The 26,616-nt window shown below is 41.1% G+C and overlaps 1 long non-coding RNA gene across 1 annotated transcript; it reads right to left on the bottom strand.

The window, feature by feature from the left end:
- Window positions 1-15,885: 15,885 nt before the first annotated feature.
- LOC142163567 (uncharacterized) lies at window positions 15,886-17,219 on the bottom strand. Its single transcript, XR_012694511.1, has 2 exons — window positions 16,947-17,219; window positions 15,886-16,242 (listed from the first exon to the last, which is right to left on the bottom strand). It is a non-coding gene; the product is annotated as an uncharacterized LOC142163567 (long non-coding RNA).
- Window positions 17,220-26,616: the final 9,397 nt, after the last annotated feature.

A 26,616-nucleotide genomic window follows, 5' to 3' on the forward strand; every position in this document is an offset into this window, starting at 1 on the left:
GCAGGGATTTATATCCGGGAGATTGTTCGGTTGCATGGCGGTCCTGTTTCCATCATCTCAGATAGAGGTACTCAATTTACTTCGCAGTTCTGGATAGCCGTGCAGAGAGAGTTGGGTACTCAGGTAGAGTTGAGCATAGTATTTCATCCTCAAACGGACGGACAGTCCGAGCGTACTATTCAAATATTGGAGGACATGTTGCATGCTTGTGTTATTGACTTTGGAGGTTCATGGGATAAGTTTCTACCACTTGCAGAGTTTGCTTACAACAACAGCTACCAGTCGTGTATTCAGATGGCTCCATATGAGGCTTTGTACGGGAGGCGGTGTAGATCTCTAGTTGGTTGGTTCGAGCCCGGCGAGGCTAGACTATTGGGGATAGATTTGGTTCAGGATGCCTTAGAGAGGGTGAAGGTGATTCAGGAGAGGCTCCGTACAGCGCAGTCATGCCAGAAGAGTTATGCGGACCGGAAGGTTCGAGATGTGTCCTACATGGTCGGTGAGAAGGTCTTAATGAAGGTTTCGCCCATGAAGGGTGTTATGAGATTTGGGAAGAAAGGCAAGTTGAGTCCTCGGTTCATTGGGCCTTTTGAGGTGCTTCGGAGGATTGGGGAAGTGGCTTATGAGCTTGCTTTACCACCCAGCCTGTCAAGTGTGCATCCGGTATTTCATGTTTCTATGCTCCGGAAGTATATTAGGGATCCGTCTCATGTTTTGGACTTCAGCACGGTTCAGTTGGATGACGATTTGACCTTTGATGTGGAGCCAGTAGCTATTTTGGGTCGCCACGTTCGGAAGTTGAGGTCAAAGGATATAGTTTCAGTGAAGGTGCAGTGGAGAGGTCGGCCCATGGAGGAGGCCACCTATGAGACCGAGCGGGAGATATAGAGCAGATATCCTCATCTGTTTGAGGCTTCAGGTATGTTTCTTGACTCGTTCGAGGACGAACGTTTGTTTAAGTTGGGGAGGATGTGACGACCCGGCCAGTCGTCTCATGAGTTACCGCTCCATTTCCCCCATTTCATCTTCTTTATGCTTTGTTATCCATGTTTTATGGTATCGAGATGATTAGTTCGAGTTCGGAGAGGATTTGGTAAGAAATGAGATACTTAGTCTCTTTTAAGAAGGCTTAAGTTGGAAAAGTCAACCGGATGTTGACTTATGTCTTAGAGGGTTCGGATGTGAGTTCCGATGGTTCGGTTAGCTTCGGGAGGAGATTTGTGACTTAGGAGAGTGATCGGAAGTGGTTTTGGAGGTACAGTGTAGAATTAGGCTTGAATTGGCGAAGTTAGTATTTTGGCGAATTCTGGTTGATAGGTGAGATTTTGATCCGAGGGTCGGAATGGAATTCCGAGAGTTTCTGTAGCTTCGCCATGTCATTTTGGACTTGTCTGCAAAATTTGAGGTCATTCGGACGTGGTTTGGTTGGGTTTTTGATCAAAAATAAAATTTGGAAGTTCTTGAGATTCATAGGCTTGAATTCGAGGTGATTTGATGATTTTGGTGTTAGTCGAGGTGTTTTGATGATTGGAACGAGGTTGAATAATGTTTAGGATGCGTTGGTGCTTTTGGTTGAGGTCCCGGGGGCCTCGGGTATGTTTCGGGTGAGTTTTGAGCGAGTACGGACACCTAGGAACTTAGAAAAATGGAGGGAGCAGCAGTTTTGGCGCGGACCACGCTCCTTTTCGCGCTGGGCGGGCTGGCCTAGTGCTGGCCGCGTCAAAATGGCCGCGGCCGCGGTCGTGAAGACTGCAAGTTGCTGGTATTACTTCGGAAGCTCATATCATTTGATCCACAAGTAATTTTGAGGTGATTCAAAAACGAACATTGTATTCCTTCGTGTCTAGTTTCCAGAAAGGTAAAGATATCGCAATTTGGACATCTGTAGCGAAAGTTATGGACAAAATACTAAAGCCTGTCCCTGCAGAGCAAGACCTGCGCGGCCGCGGTTTTTTTTGCGCGGACCCTGCTGGTTTTGCGCGTACCGCAGTCATTTTTGTGCGGTCAGCAGTGTCGGAATCCGAGGGGTACTCTATAAATACGAGAGTTTTGGATTTTATTTGATATTTTGACCTAGAGAGCTCGGATTTTGGCGATTTTTCAAAGGTTTTTCAAGAAATTGGTCGGGGTAAGTGATTCTAACTCAGATTTGGTTAGAGTACATGAATCTATCGCTGAATTCATCATTTAATTCATGATTTGAGATGGAATTTGGGAAGAAAATTGTGGAACCTTTCAAAAATGTAAAATGATGATTTGAAGGACCAAATGGTATCAGAATTGGATAATTTTGGTATGGTTAGACTCGTGAGGGTATGAGGATTTTGAAAATGTAATTTTACCCCATTCCGAGATGTGGGTCCGGGGCTCGGGTTTTGCTAATTTCGAGATTTTTGATATTTTTCGAATGTTTTCGCTTGGGCTTTGTTCCCTTAGCGTATTGTGACGTATTCGTTCTGATTTTGGATAGATTCGACGCGCGTGGAGGCCAATTCAAGGGGCAAAGGCGTCGTGAGCTAGAGAATTAGCCAGTTCGAGGTGAGTAATGGTTGTAAATGATGTTCTGAGAGTTTGAAACCCCGGATTGCACATCGTAGTGCTATATTGAGGCAAGATACGCGCTAGATGATGAGCGTGGGGTTTTCACTACTGGGGATTGTGACTTGGTCCATCCTGATTGATGATTTTACCGAATATTTGACTGAAATTCATTTGTTACCATCATGATTTGGGCTGATTGCCATAATTGGGCTTCGTGCCAACTATTTGGACCCTTCGGGGATTTTTATCACTGATTCCTTACTGCTTGACTTATTATTTGAACTCAGTCCTGTTGATATCTACTGTTTTACAAACTCAGCCACTTTTACTCAGATTTGAAACTTAAATGATATTTCTACATCATGTTTTGGGCTGAGAACTACTGTTTTACTAATGCCCAAGGGGCTTATGATGATTTCTGGACTGAGTGAGGCCGAGGGCCATATGTGAGGATATGTTGAGTGATATGAGGCTGAGGGCCTGAGATACTATTTATGCCATGCGGTGGCTTGAGTGATGTGAGGATATGTTGAGTGATGATTCCACGAGGTGGCTTGATATAGCGCTTGGGCCGTAAGGGGCCCCTCCGGAGTCTGCACACCCACAGTGAGCGCGGGTACCCATGTGATTTGAAACAGTGGTAACAATGAAACTGTTTGATGAAAGTTGGTCAGGTAACAATGGCTGACCATTATGCTGAGTGATTTTGAGGTAGCCCGCGGGGCTGATACTGTACTGAGAGTGAGCCCGAGTGTCTGATACTATGCTGAGCGATTGATACTGTGCTCGAGGGGCGGATTTCTACTTGTTAAATTACCTGTTTTACTTGTTTTAAAAAGGAATATCATTTGATTTCTTCATTGATTTACTGTTTTAAGTGATTTTACTGCTTGATATGGAATTGCTTTGTGCCTTTACGTATTTTCATACTTTCAGCCATTATTTGTAATTATTACTCACTGAGTCGGAGTACTCACATTACTCCCTACACCATGTGTGCAGATTCAGATATAGTAGAGTCCGCACCTGAGCGCTGATTCCTTCCAGGCTGGGCAGTGATTTGGAGTTACGAGGTAGCTGTTGACGTTCGCAGCCCCTTGACTCTCTTATCCTCTATCATTTATGTTTTCTTCAAACTGTTGTAACGGATTCCGTACTTTGTAGACCTATAGTAGATTCTGTAGTAGCTCATGACTTGTGACACCCCGGTTTGGGCTGTGTCGGGATGGTTCCTGCTGTTATTATCGTTAAATTCCGCAATTTATGAGCATTATATTATATGTTATTACTGTTTATGATGATTAACTGTTTAAATGAGGTGTTCCATTTTGGTCTGGCTGGCCTTGTCTTCACGAGAGGCGCCATCACGACCTGGTTCAGGGATCGGGTCGTGACAAGTTGGTATCAGAGCCTAGGTTACTTAGGTCTCACGAGTCATGAGCAGGTTTAGTAGAGTCTCGCGGATCGGTACGGAGACGTCTGTATTTATCCTCGAGAGGCTGCAGAACCTTTTGGAAAAATTTCATATTCTTGAAACTCTTGTCGTGCGAACTTGTTGGTCTGAGTACTAAACTTTTGATATTCCATTCTCTCACAGATAGTGAGGACGCGAGCTACCGGACGAGGTGGACGACCACCAGTGCCACCCACTGAGGACACCAGAGGCCGTGGACGCGGTCGTGGACGTGGCAGGGGCAGAGCAGCGAGGGCAGCACCTGTTGATGCATCGGCTGCCCCGGATCCGGATTAGGCTCCCGCTATGGATGCTCCAGCAGCACCAGTTCAGGCACCAGCTATGCCTATCGTGGTTCTGGGTCTTCAGGAGGCCTTGGCACAGATCTTATCAGTTTGCACTGGCCTGGCTCAAGCAGTTTCAGCCACTACAGCAGTAGCTACTTCACAGGCCGGGGGAGGAAATCAGACCCTGCTGCTCGCACACTTGAGCAGGTAGTGCAAGGACTATAGACACCGGGGGCACCTCCAGCTCATCCGGTTGCACCAGCTCAGGAGTTTATTGTGCCAGTTATGCCGAATGATGAGCAGCGTCATCTTGAGAGGTTTGGTAGACTCCAGCCTCCGTCATTCAGTGGTGCCGAGGGCGAGGATGCCCAGGGTTTTCTTTATAAGTGTCAGCGGATGCTCCGTACAGCAGGGATTCTTGAGACTAGTGGTGCGGCATTTACCACCTTTCAGTTTACTGGGGCTGCCTTCACATGGTGGGAGGCGTATGAGAGGCGTAGGCCGGTTGGAGCAGCACCCCTTACTTGGCAGTAGTTCTCCACTCTCTTCTTGGAGAAGTATGTGCCGCAGTCCCGTAGAGAGGAGCTGTGTAGACAGTTTGAGTGGTTACGATAGGGGGATATGACTGTGTCATAGTATGAGTCGAGGTTTTCTGAGTTGGCTCATCATGCCACTTGGATGGTTCCGACAGATCGTGAGAGGATCAGGAGATTTGTTGATGGCCTTAACTATCACCTTCGTATTCTTATGACCCGATAGAGGGTGTTGGGTGCTACGTTCGAGGAGGTGGTCGATATCGCTCCCGAGATTGAGACGGTTCGCCGTCAGGATCGAGAGGAGAGGGAGGCCAAGAAGCCTCGAGGATCTAGCAGTTATAGTGGTGCTTCTTCGAGGGGCCAGTTTCAGCATGGTAGAGGCCGTTCTTTCAGGCATGCTCAGCCAGTCCGCCCAGAGTATCGCGGGGCATCTTCGGGTCATGGTCATCATGGATCTCAGTGGGTCCAGTCATCACTTAGTGCCCTTCCAGCCCAGAGTTCATCTCGTGCCCCGTCAGCTTAGGGTTCTTCTATGTTTAGTGCATCAGCTAGTCACCCCGGTGTGAGGGGTTCCCTTCAGTCCCCTTCTCCAGCACCTGGGAGTTGTTATGAGTGTGGAAAGTTTGGACATGTGTGGAGGTAGTGTCCTCATCGTATGGTTAGTTTATCTCAGCAGAGGGGTCAGCCCTCGACTACTACTCCTGTTACCTCACCACCCGCCCAGCCAGCTAGGGGTGGAGGTCATGAAGCTAGGGGTCGCCCTAGAGGGTGAGGTCGATCAGGGGGCGGTCAGGCCCGTTTCAATGCACTTCCTGGCAGGCCAGATGCTATTGCTTCAGATGCTGTCATTACAGGTATTGTTTCAGTCTGCCACATAGATGCCTCTGTATTATTTGATCCCGGTTCCACCTTTTCTTATGTGTCATCATACTTTGCTCGTTATTTGGGTACGCCCCATGAGTTTCCTACTGAAGGTTTCGCCCATGAAGGGTGTTATGAGATTTGGGAAGAAAGGCAAGTTGAGTCCTCATTTAATGGGACTTTTGAGGTGCTTCGGAGGATTGGGGAGGTGGATTATGAGCTTGCTTTACCACCCAGCTTGTCGAGTGTGCATCCGGTATTTCATGTTTCTATGCTCCGGAAGTATATTGGGGATCTGTCTCATGTTTTGGACTTCAGCACGGTTCAGTTGGATGACGATTTGACCTTTGATGTGGAGCCAGTAGCTATTTTGGGTCGCCACGTTCGGAAGTTGAGGTCAAAGGATATAGCTTCAGTGAAGGTGCAGTGGAGAGGTCGGCCCGTGGAGGAGGCCACCTGGGAGACTGAGCGGGAGATACAGAGCAGATATCCTCATCTGTTTGAGGCTTCAGGTATGTTTCTTGACTCGTTCGAGGACGAAAGTTTGTTTAAGTTGGGGAGGATGTGACGACCCGGCCAGTCGTCTCATGAGTTACCGCTCCATTTCCCCTATTTCATCTTCTTTACGCTTCGTTATCCATGTTTTATGGGATCGAGATGATTAGTTCGAGTTCAGAGAGGATTTGGTAAGAAATGAAATACTTAGTCTCTTTTAAGAAGGCTTAAGTTGGAAAAGTCAACCGGATGTTGACTTATGTGTTAGAGGGTTCGGATGTGAGTTCCGATGGTTCGGTTAGCTATGGGAGGTGATTTGTGACTTAAGAGAGTGATCGGAAGTAGTTTTTGAGGTACAGTGTAGAATTAGGCTTAAATTGGCGAAGTTAGTATTTTGGCGAATTCCGGTTGATAGGTGATATTTTGATCTGAGGATCGGAATGGAACTCCGAGAGTTTCTGTAACTTCGTTATGTCATTTTGGACTTGTCTGCAAAATTTGAGGTCATTCGGATGTGGTTCGGTTGGGTTTTTTATCAAAAATGGAATTTGGAAGTTCTTGAGATTCATAGGCTTGAATTCAAGGTGATTTGATGATTTTGATTTTAGTCGAGGTGTTTTGATGATTGGAATGAGGTTGAATAATGTTTAGGATGCGTTGGAGCTTTTGGTTGAGGTCCCGAGGGCCTCGGGTGTATTTCGGGTGAGTTTTGAGCGAGTACGGACACCCCGGAACTTAGAAAAATGGAGGGAGCAGCAGTTTTGGCGCGGACCGCGCTCCTTTTCGCGCTGGGCGCGCTGACCTAGTGCTGGTCGCGTCAAAGTGGTCGCGGTCGCGGTCGTGAAGACGGCACATTGCTGGTCCTACTGCTGAAGCTCAAATCTTTTGATCCACAAGGAATTTTGAGGTGATTCAAAAACGAAAGTTGTAGCCCTTCATGTCTAGTGTCCAGAAGGTAAAGATAGCGCAATTTGGACATTTGTAACGAAAGTTATGGCCAAAATACTAAAGTCTGTCCCTGCAAAGCAAGACCTACGCGGCCGCGGTCGTTTTTGCGCGGACCCCGCTGGTTTTGCGTGGACCGCGGTCATTTTTGTGCGGTCAGCGGTGTCGGAATCCGAGGGGTACTCTATAAATACGAGGTTTTGGGTTTTATTTGATATTTTGACCTAGAGAGCTCGGATTTTGGCGATTTTCGAAGGTTTTTCAAGAAATTGGTCGGGGTAAGTGATTCTAACTCAGATTTGGTTAGAGTACATGAATCTATCACTGAATTCATCATTTAATTCGTGATTTGAGATGGAATTTGGGAAGAAAATTGTGGAACCTTTCAAAAATGTAAAATGATGATTTGAAGGATCAAATGGTATCGGAATTGGATAATTTTGGTATGGTTAGACTCGTGAGGGTATGAGGATTCTGAAAATATAAATTTTACCCGATTCCGAGACGTGGGCCCAGGGCTCGGGTTTTGCTAATTTCGAGATTTTTGATATTTTTCGAATGTTTTCGCTTGGGCTTTGTTCCCTTAGCATATTGTGACATATTCGTTCTGATTTTGGATAGATTCGACGCGCGTGGAGGCCAATTCAAGGGGCAAAGGCGTCGTGAGCTAGAGAATTAGCCAGTTCGAGGTGAGTAATGGTTGTAAATGATGTTATGAGGGTTTGAAACCCCAGATTGCACATCGTAGTGCTATATTGAGGCAAGATACGCGCTAGATGATGAGCGTGGGGTTTTCACTAATGGGGATTGTGACTTGGTCCATCCCGATTGATGATTTTACCGAATATTTGACTGAAATTCATTTGTTACCATCATGATTTGGGTTGATTGCCATAATTGGGCTTCGTGCCAACTATTTGGACCCTTTGGGGATTTTTATCACTGATTCCTTACTGCTTGACTTATTATTTGAACTCACTCCTGTTGATATCTACTGTTTTACAAACTCAGCCACTTTTACTCAGATTTGAAACTTAAATGATATTTCTACATCATGTTTTGGGCTGAGAACTACTATTTTACTAATGCTCAAGGGGCTTATGATGATTTCTGGACTGAGTGAGGCCGAGGGCCATATGTGAGGATATGCTGAGTGATATGAGGCTGAGGGCCTGAGATACTATTTATGTCATGCGGTGGCTTGAGTGATGTGAGGATATGTTGAGTGATGATGCCACGAGGTGGCTTGATATAGCGCTTGGGCCGTAACGGGCCCCTCCGGAGTCTGCACACCCACAGTGAGCGCGGGTACCCATGTGATTTGAAACAGTGGTAACAATGATACTGTTTGATGAAAGTTGGTCAGGTAATAATGGCTGACCATTATGCTGAGTGATTGTGAGGTAACCTGCGGGGCTTATACTGTACTGAGAGTGAGCCCGAGGGACTGATACTATGCTGAGCGATTAATACTATGCCCGAGGGGCGGATTTCTACTTGTTAATTACCTGTTAAATTACCTGTTTTACTTGTTTTAAAAAGGAATATCATTTGATTTCTTCACTAATTTACTGCTTTAAGTGATTTTACTGCTTGATATGGAATTGCTTTGTGCCTTTACGTGTTTTCATACTTTCAGCCATTATTTGTAATTATTACTCACTGAGTCGGAGTACTCACATTACTCTCTGCACCATGTGTGCAGATTCAGGTATAGCAGAGTCCGCACCTGAGCGCTGATTCCTTCCAGGCTAGACAGTGATTTGGAGTTACGAGGTAGTTGTTGACGTCCGCAACCCCTTGACTCTCTTATCCTCTATCATTTATGTTTTCTTCAAACTGTTGTATCGGATTCCGTACTTTGTAGACCTATAGTAGATTTTGTAGTAGCTCATGACTTGTGACACCCCGGTTTGGGCTATGTCGGGATGGTTCCTGCTGTTATTATCGTTAAATTCCACAATTTATGAGCATTATATTATATGTTATTACTGTTTATGATGATTAACTGTTTAAAGGAGGTGTTCCGTTTTGGTCTGGCTGGCCTTGTCTTCACGAGAGGCGCCATCACGACCGGGTTCGGGGATCGGGTCGTGACATTACCTATTACCGCTTTAAATTATATGTTTTAAATAATTGTGGAATTTATTTGAAACAAGTCATGATGTCATGTACTTATTGTTTTATACACATCGCAAATTACGCCACGTGAAATGCACCCGTGATTTATAGCACGTTTATTATTATTATTATTATTTAAAGATAATGGTCAAGGCACACGAGGATGCACTTGATTTTGGGATTAAGTATTACAGTTATGCTACGGAAATTGTACCCATAACTGTGATAATTTATTTAATAAGTGCACCTTAAGCAACTACGAATATTCATAAGTTATTCTTTCTAAAGTTTGAAATTGCTTGTAAGGTCATGAATTATGGAGTAGTTGTGAAATAATGTAGTAAATTAGTTATGGAGAGGTGGGCTAGTAGAATTCGTTTGCCCAAATCAAATATCCTCAAACCCAGCGCTCTCAATGCATATGAGCACAAATCATTTGCTTAAACACATCGTTGCCTTCCTCTCTCATCACTACTTTTAACTTTGACAAGAAAAAATCAACGAAACCTGATTAATAATATCTATTAATTCAATTTAATCAGACAAACAAATTATAGCAGTAAAAAATCCGCCTAGACAAGATTAACATGATTAGAGTAATTAAAGAAATAATAGAACTTAGCAGCTTTGAAAAATTGGCCTGCCAAATACTAATTCAACATCTCTTAAAACAAACCCAAGTAAAACACAACCAAACAATAGAGAAAATATCATGCCCCCTCAACATAAACTTATTCAAAAATAACAGTGAAAAAGAATGGGCCAAAGCTTTCACTAACAACAACCAAGTTATTACCCCAATAATACATTTTCGTATGAACGCAATATTAAGGCAAATATTCACAAAAACAGAGTTGATAAGATGTTAAAACATTCTACAAAAATAGAGCAATAAAGTACTAGTTCGACATTTATCGAAACAGAATGAAAACAAATACTAAAAAATAGTTTAATATCCAAAAGATAAGAAAGAAGTTGACCTTTTGTATTTAATAATTTTTTCCTTGAATTTGATTGCACTTCCAATTTGAACAAAGCAAAGGTTGCTATGGACCGGATCTCAACCTCAACCACTCGACGTCAACTCAAACGATGGAACCCAATCTCTATTGTGTTGCTTTGATAATATAACGACCCGACCGGTCATTTTGAGAATTAACGTTTTGTTCGGTGGCTTAAGGTCTTGAGTAACTTCGCATTATGTGTTATGACTTGTGTGTATGGTCGAATTCGATTTTTGGATGATTCGAGATCAATTTGGAAGAAGGATTTTTACTTTAGAAGCTTAAGTGAAAGAGTTGACCGCAGTTTTGACTTTTATGTAGACGACTCCGGAATGATATTTTGATGATTTGAATAGCTTGGTGGGGTGATTTTGGACTTAGGCGTATGTCCAGATTTGGATTTGGAGATTTGTAGGTTAAGTTGATGTAAATTGGCAAAAATTAGAAAGTTGATTTGGAAGGTTGAGAGATTTGACTGGGAGTTGACTTTATTGATATCGGGTTCAGATTTTTATTCCAGGGGTTGGTATAGCTCTATTTTGTCATTTTGAACTTGCATGCAAAATTTAATGTCATTCCAGGTTGGTTTGATATATTTTGACGAGAGTTGTAGAAGTTGAAAGTTCATTTAGTTCAATTCGAGGTGCGATTGTTTTTTAGGACTCGAGCAGGTCCGCGTTATGTTATTTAACTTGTTGGTATGTTTAGACGGGGTCCCAGGACCTCGGGTGTGTTTCGGATGGGCTACGAGCCATTTCTTCATGCTTTAGAGTTGCTGGTTCTGTCATCTGATTTTTCTTCATCGTGTTTGCGTCAATGGCATCGCGTTCGCGTAGTGTAATTTGGAGGCAGACAGTATTGTTCTTCGCATTCGCGAATAAGAGCTCGCGATCGTGTAGCTTGGAAGACTTTTGCCTTCGCGTTCGCATGCAGTGGTCCGCTATCGCGAAGAGGTAAGGCGGGAAGGCACCAGGCATTGTTCTCCTTGCATTTGCGAGTACACAGACGCGTTCGCATAGAGTCTGAAGACCTTGGTCACCGCGTTCGTGAAGCAAGTTTTGGGCTGCTGAAGGTTTTACTCTTCGCGACCGCAATGTCAGTTCCGCGATATTGATGTATAATTCACTAGGCAGAAATATAAGAATTCTAATTCGAGGATTTGGCCATTTTTACCATAATTTGAATTGTAGATTTCAGATTTGGGCGATTTGTAAGGGTTCGTGGTAGTTTGGGGTAATTAATCTTTTACCTTGAGTTGATTTTATTTTATGATTTTATCTTTATTTTTATAGTTTAATTAGTGAATTGAATGGAAGAAAATGAAAAAATTTGTAAAAATCTTTCAAAAGGATTTGAAGGGCAATTTCATATCGGAATTTGATAATTTTGATAAGGTTGGACTAGTTATCGAATGGGTGTTTCGATTTTGTAAATTTTTGTTAGGATCCGAGGTGCGGGCCCGAGGTTGACTTTTTAGTTTTTATTAAAGATCGAAGCTTTATTATCCGGAGTTGTTTCCTATGAGTTTTATTTATGATTTGAAGTTATTTTGCTAGATTTGAGCCATGTAGAGGTTGTTTCACTCGAGAAGGTCATTTTAGAGTATCAATCTAACTTCTTTGAGGTAAGTATCTTGCCTAACTTTATGTGGGGGAATTATCCCTTAGGATTTGAGTCATTTGTGCTAATTGTATTATGTGAAGGTCGTGTACGAGGTGATGAGTACGTACTCGGGCTTAATTGTGAAAATTTGACCATTTAGGGCTCTTAGGTTCTTATGTTCATTAGATATGAAGTTATTTTGTTATGTTAAAACCTCCAATTACAAAATTCATCCTTACGTGTCTTATTTGAAATTAATTGATTCATGTTCTATCCTTGTTGCCAATTAAACTCTTATGTGCCTTAATTGAAGTTGTTGTCTCTTTTATTTCCATGCTATCTTTTCCGAAATTTGCTTATCCTTAATTGAAGTTATTATTAACTTTTCATAATTGTGTATCCTCATTTGAAGTTATTATTATCTTTTCCATAATTGCTATCCTTAATTGAATTTGTTATTATCTATTCCGTAATTTCTCGACCTTAAATGAAGTTTTTATTATCGCTTTTCATTGTTGACTTATCCTTATTCAGAATCATTGATTCATGTTCTCTCTCTTATCGTCGAGTTGTACTTTTGTGGAATCATTGTTACACATGATCTCTCACTAGTTGAGCTATTCTTGTTGAGACCGTTATCCCCTGTTGTGTCTTTCTTTGTGATCTCGTTCTTCCGTTTCCTTGTGTTCTGAAGTTCCCGAGTTGATTTACTTGCCATATTGTCGTGTTATTGTTGTTGTTGCTGTTGTACTCAATGTTTTTGAGCCGAGGGCTATGCGTAGTTTTGGTATTGAAATTGTTTTGATAAAATATTGTGGCATATGGGCACATATTGTGAAAGTAATTATATTGTGTTGTGTTTTTGGTACACGTGATATTGTTGAGTGGATTGTCGGAGTGTTTGCACGAAGGGTCTGCCATGCTATTGTTATTAGTGATATTTGTACATGCGGCGTGACAAGGTGGGCTATATATATGGGTTTGTGCATGTGAAGAGATAAGGTGGGAATATTATTATGTGTGTGCGGCAAGGCAAGGCGGGTATTTACTTTACTATTGCGCACGTGGCGAGACAATGTGGGCTATGTCGAGGAATAATTTTTGATGATTTGTGATGGCCTAGGCGCATTGTTATTATTGATATTTGTGTAGTGGAGTGCCTACTTTGTGTGAGTTTTACCTTGTACGTTTTGTGGTGATCATTTCTTATGTGTCATTCATTGTCTTTTACTTGTTGGCTTGAACTGTGATAGAACACTTGCACAAGCATACATGTAATTAATTACCATATCGATTTAAGAAAATGAATCCTGATTCTATTGGTCATTTACATGTACTCTCGTCTACTTGCCTTCTGTGTTAGAGTTGTTCTATTGGCACGTGAGTTGTCCATGCGGTCATGAGTCATTCTTATTGTGGGCACGTGAGTAGTCCATAGGCATAGTAGATATTGTCACCCTCTTGGCACGTGAGTCGTCCGTGCAGTTATAATTTGTAATGTGGGCAGAAGATGCTATGTGATTAGGGTTCACGAATTGGGATTCGTGATTTCTGATTTTGAGGTTTGGTACCTCGTAGAAATTCTTGGATAAACCTGATGTGAAAGAGGTTGTTCTTATTGATTTGCTACTCGTTTTCCTTTATTTGTTTTCGCCAAATTTAAACTGTGTTCAGCTTACTCTATAGTGTTATTACCTGTTGTGTCTCGTTGCTAATTGTTGCTTTTAGTTCCTATTACAAGCATTGTATTATTATTGTCATCATGCCTAGCTCTATATTGATATTATTCCCTGTTAGTTCCACATTTATACTTGTTCAGGTTGTTTAATCCAGTAGGTGTCTTGACTATCCATCGTTACTACTCCACCGAGGTTAGTCTTGATACTTACTCGTTACTGTTGTGGTGTACTCATGCTAAGCTTCTGCATATTTTTGTGCAGATCCAGGTACCTCGGATGTTGTTGATTATTAGCTAGTTGATCGAGCATTGCTGTGGAGACTTAAGGTAAACCTGTTATTGCGTTCGCAGGCCTCGGAGTCACCTTCTGAAATTTTACCTCGTACGATTTATCGCTATTTTCAGAATAATTGTACTTAGGGATTTGCTAGCAAACTCAGTGGAGCTTATGACTTGTACTACCGATTTTGGGATTGAAGTTTTGTACAGAGATTTCTATTTCATATTTAGCAATTGTTGGTTGAATTTTGCTATTAATTCAGTAAGTGTTAGACTTGCCTAGTCTTATAGACTAAGTGTCGTCACGGCACCCTACGGAGAAAAATTGGGGTTGTGACGGATAAATTAATTTCACACCCAGCTGGATTTGGATAGAATATAGCCACTTTGTGCAGAAAACTCCGGCAGAATCAACGGACCTCCAAACTCGCCGGAAAATCTGGAAAAACTCGGCGATAAAACAGATTGAAAATGAGCTATTCGTGGTTGCTTTTTATTGGTTATTGGGGTGACGATTTTGGTGATTTAGGGACTATTTTTTTGGGCATTTTTGGGGCTGGTTTGGGTTGAGTTTTAATGGTACTCATTGCTGATTTTTGGGTGAAGAAGATGGAGTATTCATGGCTACCAAAATGGTGTTCAATGAAGGAAAGGAAGTAAAGAAGATGGCGTCGATTCAAGCTTTGTCGAAGTTTTTCCCCTTTTACGTTTGTTTCTCTTTTTTCCTATTTTTGTTCCCTTAGTTTTTCCAGATTTCTCTTCCCCCTTTTGTTATGTGTAGTGTAGCTATTATATAATGTGAGAATTGGGTTTCGGGGGGGGGGGTGGCGGGGCGGGGCGGGGGCGGGAGGGATATCTTTTGTTGAGGGAATTTTTCAGGTGCACTCATGCCAAAAGGCATGTGACGTTGGGGATGTCTTTGCTAAAGGTGAATTGGTTAGAGGAGATATGAGAGAATCTTCCATGTGGCCATTTATTATTGGTTCTCTTTTTGTTATTTTTCTTTTCTTGAAAATAAGTAAACAAAATAAAATCTACTCCTAAAAATAACAATGTAAAATTACTACATACTTAAATTATTTATTGAAAGTCTCTAACTTAAAAATTACACTAGGCTAAATGAAATTATATTTTTTGGAAATTTTTCTTTCTTTATAAATGAAGATAAAACTTATGCAAAAATGTGACTCTTTATCTTTTTCAATTTTGTTAAGTAAAACTTACAAAAGATAAACAAAAGCTAAAATATATAAATTAAACTTAAAAAATATTCATATACTAAAAGGTGATAAAAATCTAAGATCATGTTTGGACATAAGAATGTTTTCACTTTTTTTAAAAAAAAAATTACTTTTTTTCGAAATTGGTGTTTGGCCATAAAATTTCTAATTTTCACTTGATGAATTTTGGAATTTTTCAAAAATTTGAAAAACATCTAAAAAGTTATTTTTCAAATTCACTCACAAAACTTCGAAAACAACCCAAAAATTATATCCATGTCCAAGCACAACTCTAATTTTTCAAACCATTTTCACTTGAAAAAATAATTTCACTTATTTTTTTGGAATTTTACAATTTTTATGTCCAAACGAAATGACACTTGAAGCAATAAGGAAGAAACAATATATTTTAAATAAGTTATCATTAATTATTTTTTATATTTATCCAACAAATCACAACTCTCTATTTTTTTATATAAATTTATTTTTCGTAAATTATGAACTTAAAGTTGTAGGTTAGGGGGTAGTTGTACATATCTCTATGGCGGCCCAGAGTGAGGCTAGTCTATTAGAATTTAGTTTTAGAATGCTTGTAGTTAATATTGAGTTCACACCACTCTTTCGTTTCTCTTAGTGTCGGGCTTTATCTACTGGTTATTGTTCTGCTTTTCATCTATTTTCTGGTTCTTGTGATGCTGTTATTTTTTTATGATTTTTATTGATGGTACTAATATATTATCTTTTTCCGTCGTCTTTTCGTGTTCTTGAGCTGAGGGTTTATGGGAAACAACCTCTCTATCCCCTCGGAATAGGGGCAAGGTCTGCTTACATACTACCTCCCCAGACCCGATGTCACGACCCAAACCGATGGGCAGCGAGGGCACCCGGTACCTTACTCAACCGAGTACCAACGTAACGTATCTTTCTTATTACATCATCATATACACATGACATACGGGCCTAATAGGCCAACATGATCCTTTATAAACTCAAAACATAAGCCGACAAGGCCGTATAATCTTTTATATACACGACATATGTCTACAAGCCTCTAAGAGTATATAAATATCATAAAAGTCGGGACAGAGTCCTTCCATACCAAACAATACACGTCTAAATCATACTAGCCAAACGAGCAACTCCGAAGCAAATGGAGTGCACCAACATCTTCCGCTGAGCTGATAGCCTACTTGGAGGGCTCTCGACCTGTCTATCGGGACCTGCGGGCATGAAACACAATATCCCCGGGCAAAAGGGATGTCAGTACGAATAATGTACCGAGTATGTAAGGCACATAAATAAATACATAAGAGACATGGAAGAAATATAGAGTACATGACTCAACCTGTAAGTCTGAATAACTTTGTAAATCATAAATTACTTTTAGCGTCATGCATATGCGTATGAATGTCATGTCGTGCATAGGTACATATTTCATAACATCATCAGCCTCTGAGGGCATCCCATCATATCATATCAGCCACTGTGGGCAAAATCATCATCGTATACCAGCTGATCAGGTGGTGGTGCGTATATAACGCCATAACCTTTCCCATATCCCATATATATATATATATATATATATATATATATATATATATATATATACGCGTATATAATGTCGTCTGGTCATGGGTCAATGCACATGAATGTAATGCATGAAAAGTACGTTAATAAAATCTTTCGAAATTTCATAAGACCATTTTGTCTTTGAGCAATATCATAAAGTAAACTTTTTTTCAACTTTCACATTTTTCTGAGACCCATGAACAGATGATAAAATATTATGACACATGGAAATTCAAGAACATAGATATCTCTAATACTTCTATGAATAGAGTCATTTATGGAATTTGTGCATTTGCACGTTTCGTTCTTATCGTATGTATCATGCCAAAAGAAAGAAGGGATAGCCTTAACATACCTGGAGTAGGAACAACTCCATATAATTATCCCGTTGGAAACCTTCGTGGATTGAATTTAGAACCCAAAAATTAGATTAAGCTTCTGAATCATTAGAAGCTAATGAACGAAATCAGCTTCTGTTTTTGGCGTTGAAGTGCCTGGACGTTGCAGCTTCTGCTTCTTTGAACAAAGTGAACAAAATTTCCAGCCTCTTACTTTGTTGAATTGATAAACGATCTTCTGTTCTTAAATTTCCCAAACCAAGAATGAAGCCTTCTTTAATGTTATTTTGTTCTCATCTCTTTGACCCATTTTCAATTGTAACAAGACATATATGTTGTCTTGGATGCCAAGGTTGCCACCTAATACATGGGATGACTAAGAGTCACCTTATGCTGCCACATCACTTGGGGTGTAAATTATTAAGTTTTTATCCACTTATTAATTAATCGGGTAATGTCATGTTACCCGGTAATTAATTAATTACCACAAATTACTTAAAATTATATTAATTTTTAAAATACTATATATATACTTTATATATTATACTACTGTGGTCATATGGTACCTTGCATGGTACTAGTTCATAATTATCGGGTATTTTAGCTCATACCGTATTTTACCCCAATATGCCAAACTTGGATGAAAAATTCATTTTCTTTGACTTGCTTCCCCTTTCACCTTTACGAATTTATTCATCACTTGTGAAATAGCATAATACTTATAATCTTCAAATAATCTTTTACTTGGACTGATGTCAATTACCTTACGAAAAATCCAACGTACAATAGTACAGGGTACAACATCGTCGTAACTTAATACTGTGAAGCGTAACATCACCGTAGTGTAATACTACAGGACATAGTATCGTCGTAATATACTACTGCAGAGGGTAACATCATCGTAATATATTACTGCAGAGCATAACATCGACGTAATACTGTGGGGCGTAACACCCGACTCGTCGGATTTCATTGGGTTGTTGTTGTTGTTGTTGTAAATTATGAACTTAAAATTAGTCATTTTTAGACTTTACGTTGTCATTTAATCAACTTTTTTCTGTAATGTATGAGACTAACATCTTCATTCTCACGTCTCTAAAAAAACAAAAAATATTAAATTATTCAATTTGTTTTATTTGATAATTTTTTAACAATCGTGATAAAAGTATGTCCGTGTTATTTATTTATTTTTAATATGTCACGGCCCAAAATCCACTATATGTCGTGATGGCGCCTAACACCGCCGTCAGGCAAGCCAATGGTGATTCATCAGCTTAATTACTCATTTTATTACTTTGAAATCACAATTTCTATTAATTAAGTAGTACAAAATAGAATTTTCAGGGTGAAATGATAAAAATTCCGTGAACCATCATACTAAACATCCAATAGAAACCTCCAAAAATCGGTATCACAAGTGCATGAGCATCTACTAATGAGTACGATAAAAATACAATATCTGTCTGGAATACAAGTTAGACAGGCTCTCATGTAGACTCTTTATGCTGTGGATCGTAGCATAAAATGCAGCTCACCGCAAAGTCCCCGCAATAGATGCGCCTCTGCGCCCAAGAGACCACCAGAAATGTAAACCTGCACAATAAGTGCAGAAGTGTAGTATGAGTACGTAAATCAATGTGTACCTAGTAAGTATCTAGCCTAACCCCAAAGAAGTAGTGACAAGGGGTCGACATCGATACTTAATAGTAATCTAATGAATCAAATGCCGTATGAAGTAAACAGATGTTAGGCAGAGTAAATAAACGAAATAAACAAGTATAAATACATGGTACAATCCTCATCTCAATAATAAACTCGAGCTTTTAATTAGCAGTTACCTCCTCAACCGGAGTATATATAAAATGGACCTCACCAGATAGGCCGTCATAAGTCAAATCAGGAAAACTCACAGACACACTTGCTTCTTGTCAGATATTACGCACAATTCCATAAGAGTATTTTTATAGAAATGATGAAGCGTACGGCCCGATCCCATCATATTGTGCACTTTTGAGGGCCAAATGGCATGAACCATAGATGCATTATTATACTGCCGAGGTGAGCGACCTGCTCCCATGAGAGTGTGGTACATAATCATGCCGAGGCAAACGACCCGATCCCATTAGAATAAGAAGCTTTAACAGGTCCTTGACCTCACTCACGAATAAATGTGTGAGTTATGAGTTTTAAAGAAAAACCGTTTGATAAACACGCATAGCGCAAGAGAAATTCATAAGAAGAGTACAATCATTCTGCGGCTAATCACAAAGCTCGTCAAATACCTATAATATCAAGTCTATCACTCTACGCAAGTCTAGTCTCAAGTCGTAACATAAAATAAAGGAATTAAATAGGCAAGGGACAACTTAAACATTGCAGTTATAGCATGGCGGGAACCTAAGTCTACCCGGACATAACATGAATCTAGCTACGTACGAACTCTCATCACCTCGTGCGTACGTAGCCTCCACAACAAGTAGCATATATCAATTATATCACCTAGGGGTATTTTCCCCCTCATAGAGTTAGACATGAGACCTACTGATCAGGTCCAACCCTACACCACTACAGAGTGGTAAGAGCGGTCGATGTAGGTTTTACCCGAGAAGGTCGGGATCGAATCGACATAGAGCTAATACAATGTTTGGAGTTGGATTCCTATCTAATCTAGCAGTGTGTAGTTCTCTTGATTACACTTCCAATTATTCTTGTTTGTTTGTTACTTCTAATTTTATACTAATGATATGCGAAATTAAGCTAAGTAGATATGTTTGTAGGGTTTTCTGAAAGGGTAAAGAGGCACTAGGGAAGTGACTTACTCCTAGGTGAGTATCTAACAGGATCTAGAACTTAGGGCAATAATGTTATAGTTGGGATCATGATATAGCCAATGCAAGAAGCTACTCACTCGACAACTCTCGGTAGTAAGAGTGACCTTGCCCTAATTGGCTTTCTCAGGCCCAATTGGGTGTTCAATTTGTGCAAGCAATATTGGCTCAAGTCGGGTATTACTATCTCTAGGTTTAACCCTTTAATTGGGGCTATCAATCTCTTGAATACACACCAATTCCTTGTTGGCCTAAAATTCCTAGACTTAGTCTCTCTTTCTCAAGAAGAGCCTAAGTTAAAAAGGCACAAATTAGTGTTTGCAACCACTAATTCAACATGGAAAGCATGAATCAGACCAAATAATAATTACCCATAAACATCTAAGCCCTAAAATAAAAAAACCCATTAAATACCCACACTAGGGTTGAGCCACAACCCTAGCAAATAGGTTTAGCTACTCATAATTGAATAATAAATCATAGATTGAGATGAAGAATAATCCATAAACAGTAATTACAAGATAAGAGACTAAGATTAGTTGCTAAGTAAGCTACAAAATTACTCAAAATAGACAAATACAACGTTTCACGTGCTCAGCTAACGTAAGATGACCTAATAATCTAAAAAGAAAGTATTTATACACAGCTAAATTTTCCTAACAAAAATGCCCCTGACGGAGGTACCGCTGAAAGTAGAAAATGGACCGTTGCAGCGGTGAGGCTACTACAGCCGCATAAAATCCATTGCGGACTGTGGTCTTCAATATTTGGCTCAACTGCAGGTTCTCTGAACTCCTTCTCCGTGGACCGCGGTAAACTGACCGTTGTCGCGGTGGAGGCACTGCTGCCGCATAAAATCACCACGGACCGCAGTAGCTTGAATTCCAAAAATGACAACTCTCTGAATCCTTACCACCGCGGAATGCGATAAGAGGACTGCGATCGCGGTGGGTCTTCTGCGTCCACCGTAGATTTTCCGTTGTAGCACTGCTTTGACTTGGTTTTGAACTTGTGCAGGTTTTACTCTTTTTTGAGTTGGTTATGACATCCTTGTCCCTTTTTGACCAAACACTGCAAACAAATACAACAAGTTAGCTTTTAGGGAATACTTGTACACATTTAGTCCAAAACTCAATCAAAAAGGAGCATAAAACATACTAGAATCCCTAGTTATCAACTCCCCCAAAATTAAGCTTTTGCTTGTCCTCAAGCAAACAAAGTAATTCCCATATCCTTAAGATCAAAGAAAGGAAAATTTCAGACACTGGAGCCTCCCGGGAGGGCAGGTACTCACTTCCCTCAGAATGGGAAGCAGCTCTATCTGCAGCTCTGATGATTTTTTTGGTTTCCCCCATTGCTTTCCGAACTGCTGGGATCAATTTAATCATGCCTCGTCCTCTACCCTGGGAGGACTCTGCTCTACCCTTTTGTTTGTCACCACCTCCTCTAGATTTAACCATTGTCTGTAAGTATTAGTTGAAACTTGTTAGTGCAAAGACTAGAAGAAGTTGTGCAGGAAAGCAGTTGGCAGTGCAAGACAAAACAGCGGACCACGGAAAATGCACCGTGGCCGCGAAGAGATGGGATTCAGACTACCCACCCTCTGATTCATTAGCACCGCGGACCGCAAAAAATGTAAAAATCAACCGCGGCCGCAATCCCTTAAATGTACCTCTCTGAACTTTATCATCATGGACCGCGAAAAAACCATCACGGCCATGGAGAGGCACCGCTGTTAGAGGAAAATGCCACCGCCGACCACGGTTATCAAGAATTAAAATTCTCACAGAAGATAGACGATCGCGGACCGTGGAAAAACAACTGCGGACCGCGAAGGTCAAATTTGGACTCAACACCTAGGGTTTCAAATTTTTCATGCATTTTAGCATTAATCAACACATTATCTATCCACTAGGTAGTTAATAACCATTTCTGACCAATTAAAACCTAATCTAATTAACACTAAGGAACCCTAAGTCAAAATTAGATGAAAAAAAGAAGAAGAAGTAATAACTATCAATTTAAAAGAAAATAAGAACAAAATTAAAGACTACGGGTTGATTGAAATTACCAGATGTGAAATGTGAAACAAATTCAACTCAGTTCTTGTGTTTGTTCACGCTAGGGCGTGAGTGAACAGTAGTTTATATTGGTTGAGAGTGCAAAGGGTGAAAAGTGAAAAGGAGGGCCCTGAGGTTCTATTTATAGACAAGCCTTGGGACCTACTTATTCTTACCTACCGCGAATGAGGTAAATGTACTGCGGACCACGGTTGTCAAACTCAGAAGGGTTGTTGCTTTGAGACCACCGCGGACCGCGAAAAATACTTCGCGACAGCGTAAGCCAACGATGACCGTGAAAAATGCACCACGACAACAGTTGAAACGTTAGAGAACCTCTACTTTTGACCTTTTAGCACCGCTGACTGTGAACAATTTCTGCCTCCACGATAAGGCCATCGAGACCGCGAAAAATCGAGCGCGGCAATGGTTTAAACATCAAAGAGTGCCAAATTTTTCCAGATTAGTCCTGTACTGCATCAAACATCCCTATACACATCTCACTACCAGTTAGTTCAAAAGCAAATCCTACACTAAGAAGAAAATCAATAAAAACAAAAATAAAAACACTTGGGTTGCCTCTCAAGATGTGCCTAATTTAACGTCGCGGCACGACGCATGTTACCATTAATCACTTGAGATGGATCATTGCCACCACGTGGATATCATCAAACTTGCCAAGATAGTGCTTGACTATGTGCCCATTAACACTGAAGATCTCACCATTTTTGTTTTTCAAATCAAGAGCACCAAACAGAGTTACAAGCACCACCTTAAAAGGTCCACTCCATTTTGATTTAAGCTTACCCGGAAATAGTCGTAATCGGGAATTGAACAAGAGAACCAAATCACCAACTTTGAACTCCTTGACACGAGCATACTTGTCATGAAAGTACTTCATCTTGTCCTTATACAAGGATGAGTTGGAGTAGGCATGAAATCGGAACTCATCAAGCTCATTAAGCTGATTCACCTGAAGATTTGCTGCCACATCTCATTCAAGATTTAACTTTCTCAAAGCCCATATGGCTTTGTTTTCTAACTCGACCGGTAGATGGCAAGCTTTCCCAAACACCAACCGGTACAGAGACATACCAATTGAAGTCTTGTAAGCAGTCCTATAAGCCCAAAGAGCATCATCCAATTTTTTTGACCAATCGGTCCTATTTGCATTGACCATTTTTGACAATATACTCTTGATCTCCCGGTTGGAGACTTCAACTTGCCCACTAGCCTGAGGATGGTAAGGGGTGGAAACTTTGTGATTGACACCATACTTTGCAAGCAAAGTGTCAAATGCCTTATTGCAAAAATGAGACCCTCAAGCACTAATGATTGTTCTAGGAGTGCCAAACCGAGTAAAGATACTCTTCTTGAGAAAGGCCACAACACTCCGGGCCTTGTTGTTGGGTAATTCCACGGCCTCAACCCACTTTGAAACATAATCAATAGCCACAAGAATATACGTATTGCCACAAGATCTTACAAATGGACCCATGAAATCAATGCCCCACACATCAAATATGTCAACTTCGAGAATAGTAGTGAGAGGCATCTCATCCTTCTTTCAAATTCCACCCGCTCATCACATTTCTTTACCAGTTCACTTGCATCCTTGTACAATGTGGGCCAATAAAAACTACAACTTAAAACCTTTGAAGTTGTCCTCGCCCCACCACGATGACCACCATAGGAAAGGAATGACAAGCATTCAGAATACTCAATTGCTCCTTCTCCGGAACACATCTCCAGATCACACCATCATTACAGATTTTGAACAAGTATGACTCATCCCAGTAGTAGTCCAAGCTATCCCGTTTAAGCTTTTTCATTTGGTTAGAAGAGAGCTCATATGGAATAACACCAGTTACAAGGAAATTGGTAATATCCGCAAACCAAGGCATACTATTCACAGACACAGAAAGGAATTTCTCATCAAGAAATGAATCATTAATATCGAGGCCATCACAAGGCCTCCCCTCCTCCTCCAAGAAGGACAAGTGGTCTGCCACTTGGTTTTCACACCCTTTCTGGTCCACAATCTACAAATCAAACTCTTGAAGCAATAAGACCCATCTCATCAACTGAGCTTTGGAATCCTTCTTCGTCATCAAGTAGCGGAGTGTGGCATGGTTGGTATGAACTAACACCTTGGCACCCATGAGATAAGGCCTAAACTTCTCCATTGTGAACACAATAGCCAACAACTCTTTTTCTGTCACCGTGTAATTAACTTGAGTATCATTCATTATTTTGCTTGCATAATACACCGGGTGAAACATCTTATTCTCTCTTTGACCCAAAACCGCTCCTACTGCAACATCGCTTGCATCACACATGAGCTCAAAAGTTAAGCTCTAATTGAGTGTGGTAATAATGGGGGTGGTTGTCAATTTTTACTTGAGGAGTTCAAAAGCTTTCGTACATTCTTCATTGAACACAAACTTGGCATCCTTTTCCAATAACTTGCATAAGGGATTCACTACCTTAGAAAAGTCTTTGATGAATCTCCGGTAAAACCCCGCATGCCCAAGGAAACTTCTAACCCCCTTGACTGAGGTAGGAGGAGGAAGCTTTGAGATCACTTCAATTTTAGCCTTGTCCACCTCTATGTCGTGCTTTGAGATCTTATGGCCAAGGACAATGCCCTCCTCGACCATAAAGTGGCATTTTTTCCAGTTAAGCACAAGATTGGTCTCTTCACATCGGGCCAATACCTTGTCAAGATTCTTCAAATATTCATCAAATGAGTCACCCACAACAGTGAAGTCATCCATGAACACCTCCAAAATGTCCTCCACCATGTCAGTAAATATGGCCATCATACACCGATGGAATGTAGCCGGTGCATTACACAACCCAAATGGCATTCTAGAAAAGGCAAAGGTACCATACGGACATGTGAAAGTGGTTTTCTCCTGATCTTCCGGAGCAATCAAAATCTAGTTGTACCATAGTACCCATCCAAGAAATAGTAGAAGGCAGGCTCACCAAGTCTATCTAGCATCTGGTCAAGAATAGACAATGAAAGTGATCCTTGCGGGTCACTTTATTCAGCTTGCGGTAGTCCATGCACACCCTTCATCCGGTGACAGTCCTAGTAGGAATCAACTCATTTTGCGCATTGGTAACCATGGTCATACCACCCTTCTTTGACACACATTGCACCGGCGAAGTCCAAGAACTATCCGAGATGGGGTACACAACCCCTGCATCCAACCACTTGATTACCTCCTTTTTCACAACTTCTTGCATATCCTCATTCAACCTCCTTTGATGTTCCACGGAGGGCTTGGAATCTTCCTCGAGAATAATTTTGTGCATGCAAAAGGCGGGGCTTATCCCCCCGATATCAGCTAAAGTTCATTCAATTTCCTTCTTCCATTTTTGGAGAACCACCAATATGGCATCTACCTGCATGTTATTAAGACAATAGGAAAGAATAACTGGCAAAGTTGAACAAGGGCCTAAGAATTCATACCTGAGATGTGGAGGCAATGGCTTTAACTCCAACACGGGAGGTTCCTCGATTGAGGGCTTTGTTGGTGGAGTCTTCCTATTCTCAAGATCCAAAGAGATCTTCTGAGGCTCATAAGAGTAAGAGCCCATTCCATGTAAAGAATTGACACACTCCACCCGGCCTTCATCCTCATTTACATCAAGTTTCAACAATACCGCTTCTAGAGGGTCCTCTACATTGATCGCTGCACTAGTATCATCAACTATCACTTCCGTGACAAGATCCACGAAAGAGCACACTTCAGTACTGTTGGGCTGCTTCATTGACTTGCACACATGAAAGACTACTTTTTCATCACCCACCCGGAAGGTGAGTTCCCCTGCTTCCACATCAACTAAGGTCTTTCCAGTTGCAAGGAAAGGTCTTCCCAATATGATCGGAACCTCATAATCAACCTCACAATCCAAGATCACAAAATCAGGGGGTAAAATGAACTTGTCCACCCGAATAAGAACATCATCTACAATACCAAGCGGCCTCTTCATAGTTCTATCCGCCATTTGCAACCTCATTGAAGTAGCCCTCGGTTGCCCAATACCCAAAGTTTTGAACACGGAGTAAGGCATCAAATTGATACTTGCACCCAAATCGCACAATGCCTTTGCAAACTTTGCGCTCCCAATGGTACGTGAGATGGTGAAAGTGCCGGGATCTTCAAGCTTTGGAGCCATCGAGTGCACAATTGCACTTACTCGGTGAGTCATTTTGATGGTCTCACAGTCCATGGATCTCGTTTTAGTCACCAAGTCTTTCATGAACTTGGCGTAGCCCGGCATTTTCTCAAGAGCTTCCACCAAAGGAACATTGATTGATAAGCTCTTCATCATGTCAATAAATTTTCTAAATTGGTTCTCATTCTTTTGCTTTGCAAGCCTTTGAGGGTAAGGTGGAGGAGGCCTTGGCAAGGGAGCCTTAGACTTGGGCACTACCATTTCTTATATGTCTATTACGTGTTCCTTAGACGGGTTCACGTCATCTTGAGTATCCACCTCATCATCATGAACATCAATCCTTACTTCCACATTCACATTATCTTCTCTCACTTGCTCATCAACTAAAGGAACATCATCATCTTGCATTTGAATCTCATCACTCACAATTTCCTTTTGGTTGGAGGTATTCACATCACCACCTCGACCACTTCTAGTAATAACCGCCATTGCATGCCCGGTGTTGTTCCCACCCTTCGGGTTTACTACCGTATCACTAGGTAGAGCCTCATTAGGGAGAGTATTCAAAGACTGTTAAATCTGGCCAAGTTGAACCTCCAAATTCTAGA

The sequence above is a fragment of the Nicotiana tabacum genome, chromosome 8, assembly GCF_000715075.1.
Source record: "Nicotiana tabacum cultivar K326 chromosome 8, ASM71507v2, whole genome shotgun sequence".
NCBI classification, from domain to species: domain Eukaryota; kingdom Viridiplantae; phylum Streptophyta; class Magnoliopsida; order Solanales; family Solanaceae; genus Nicotiana; species Nicotiana tabacum.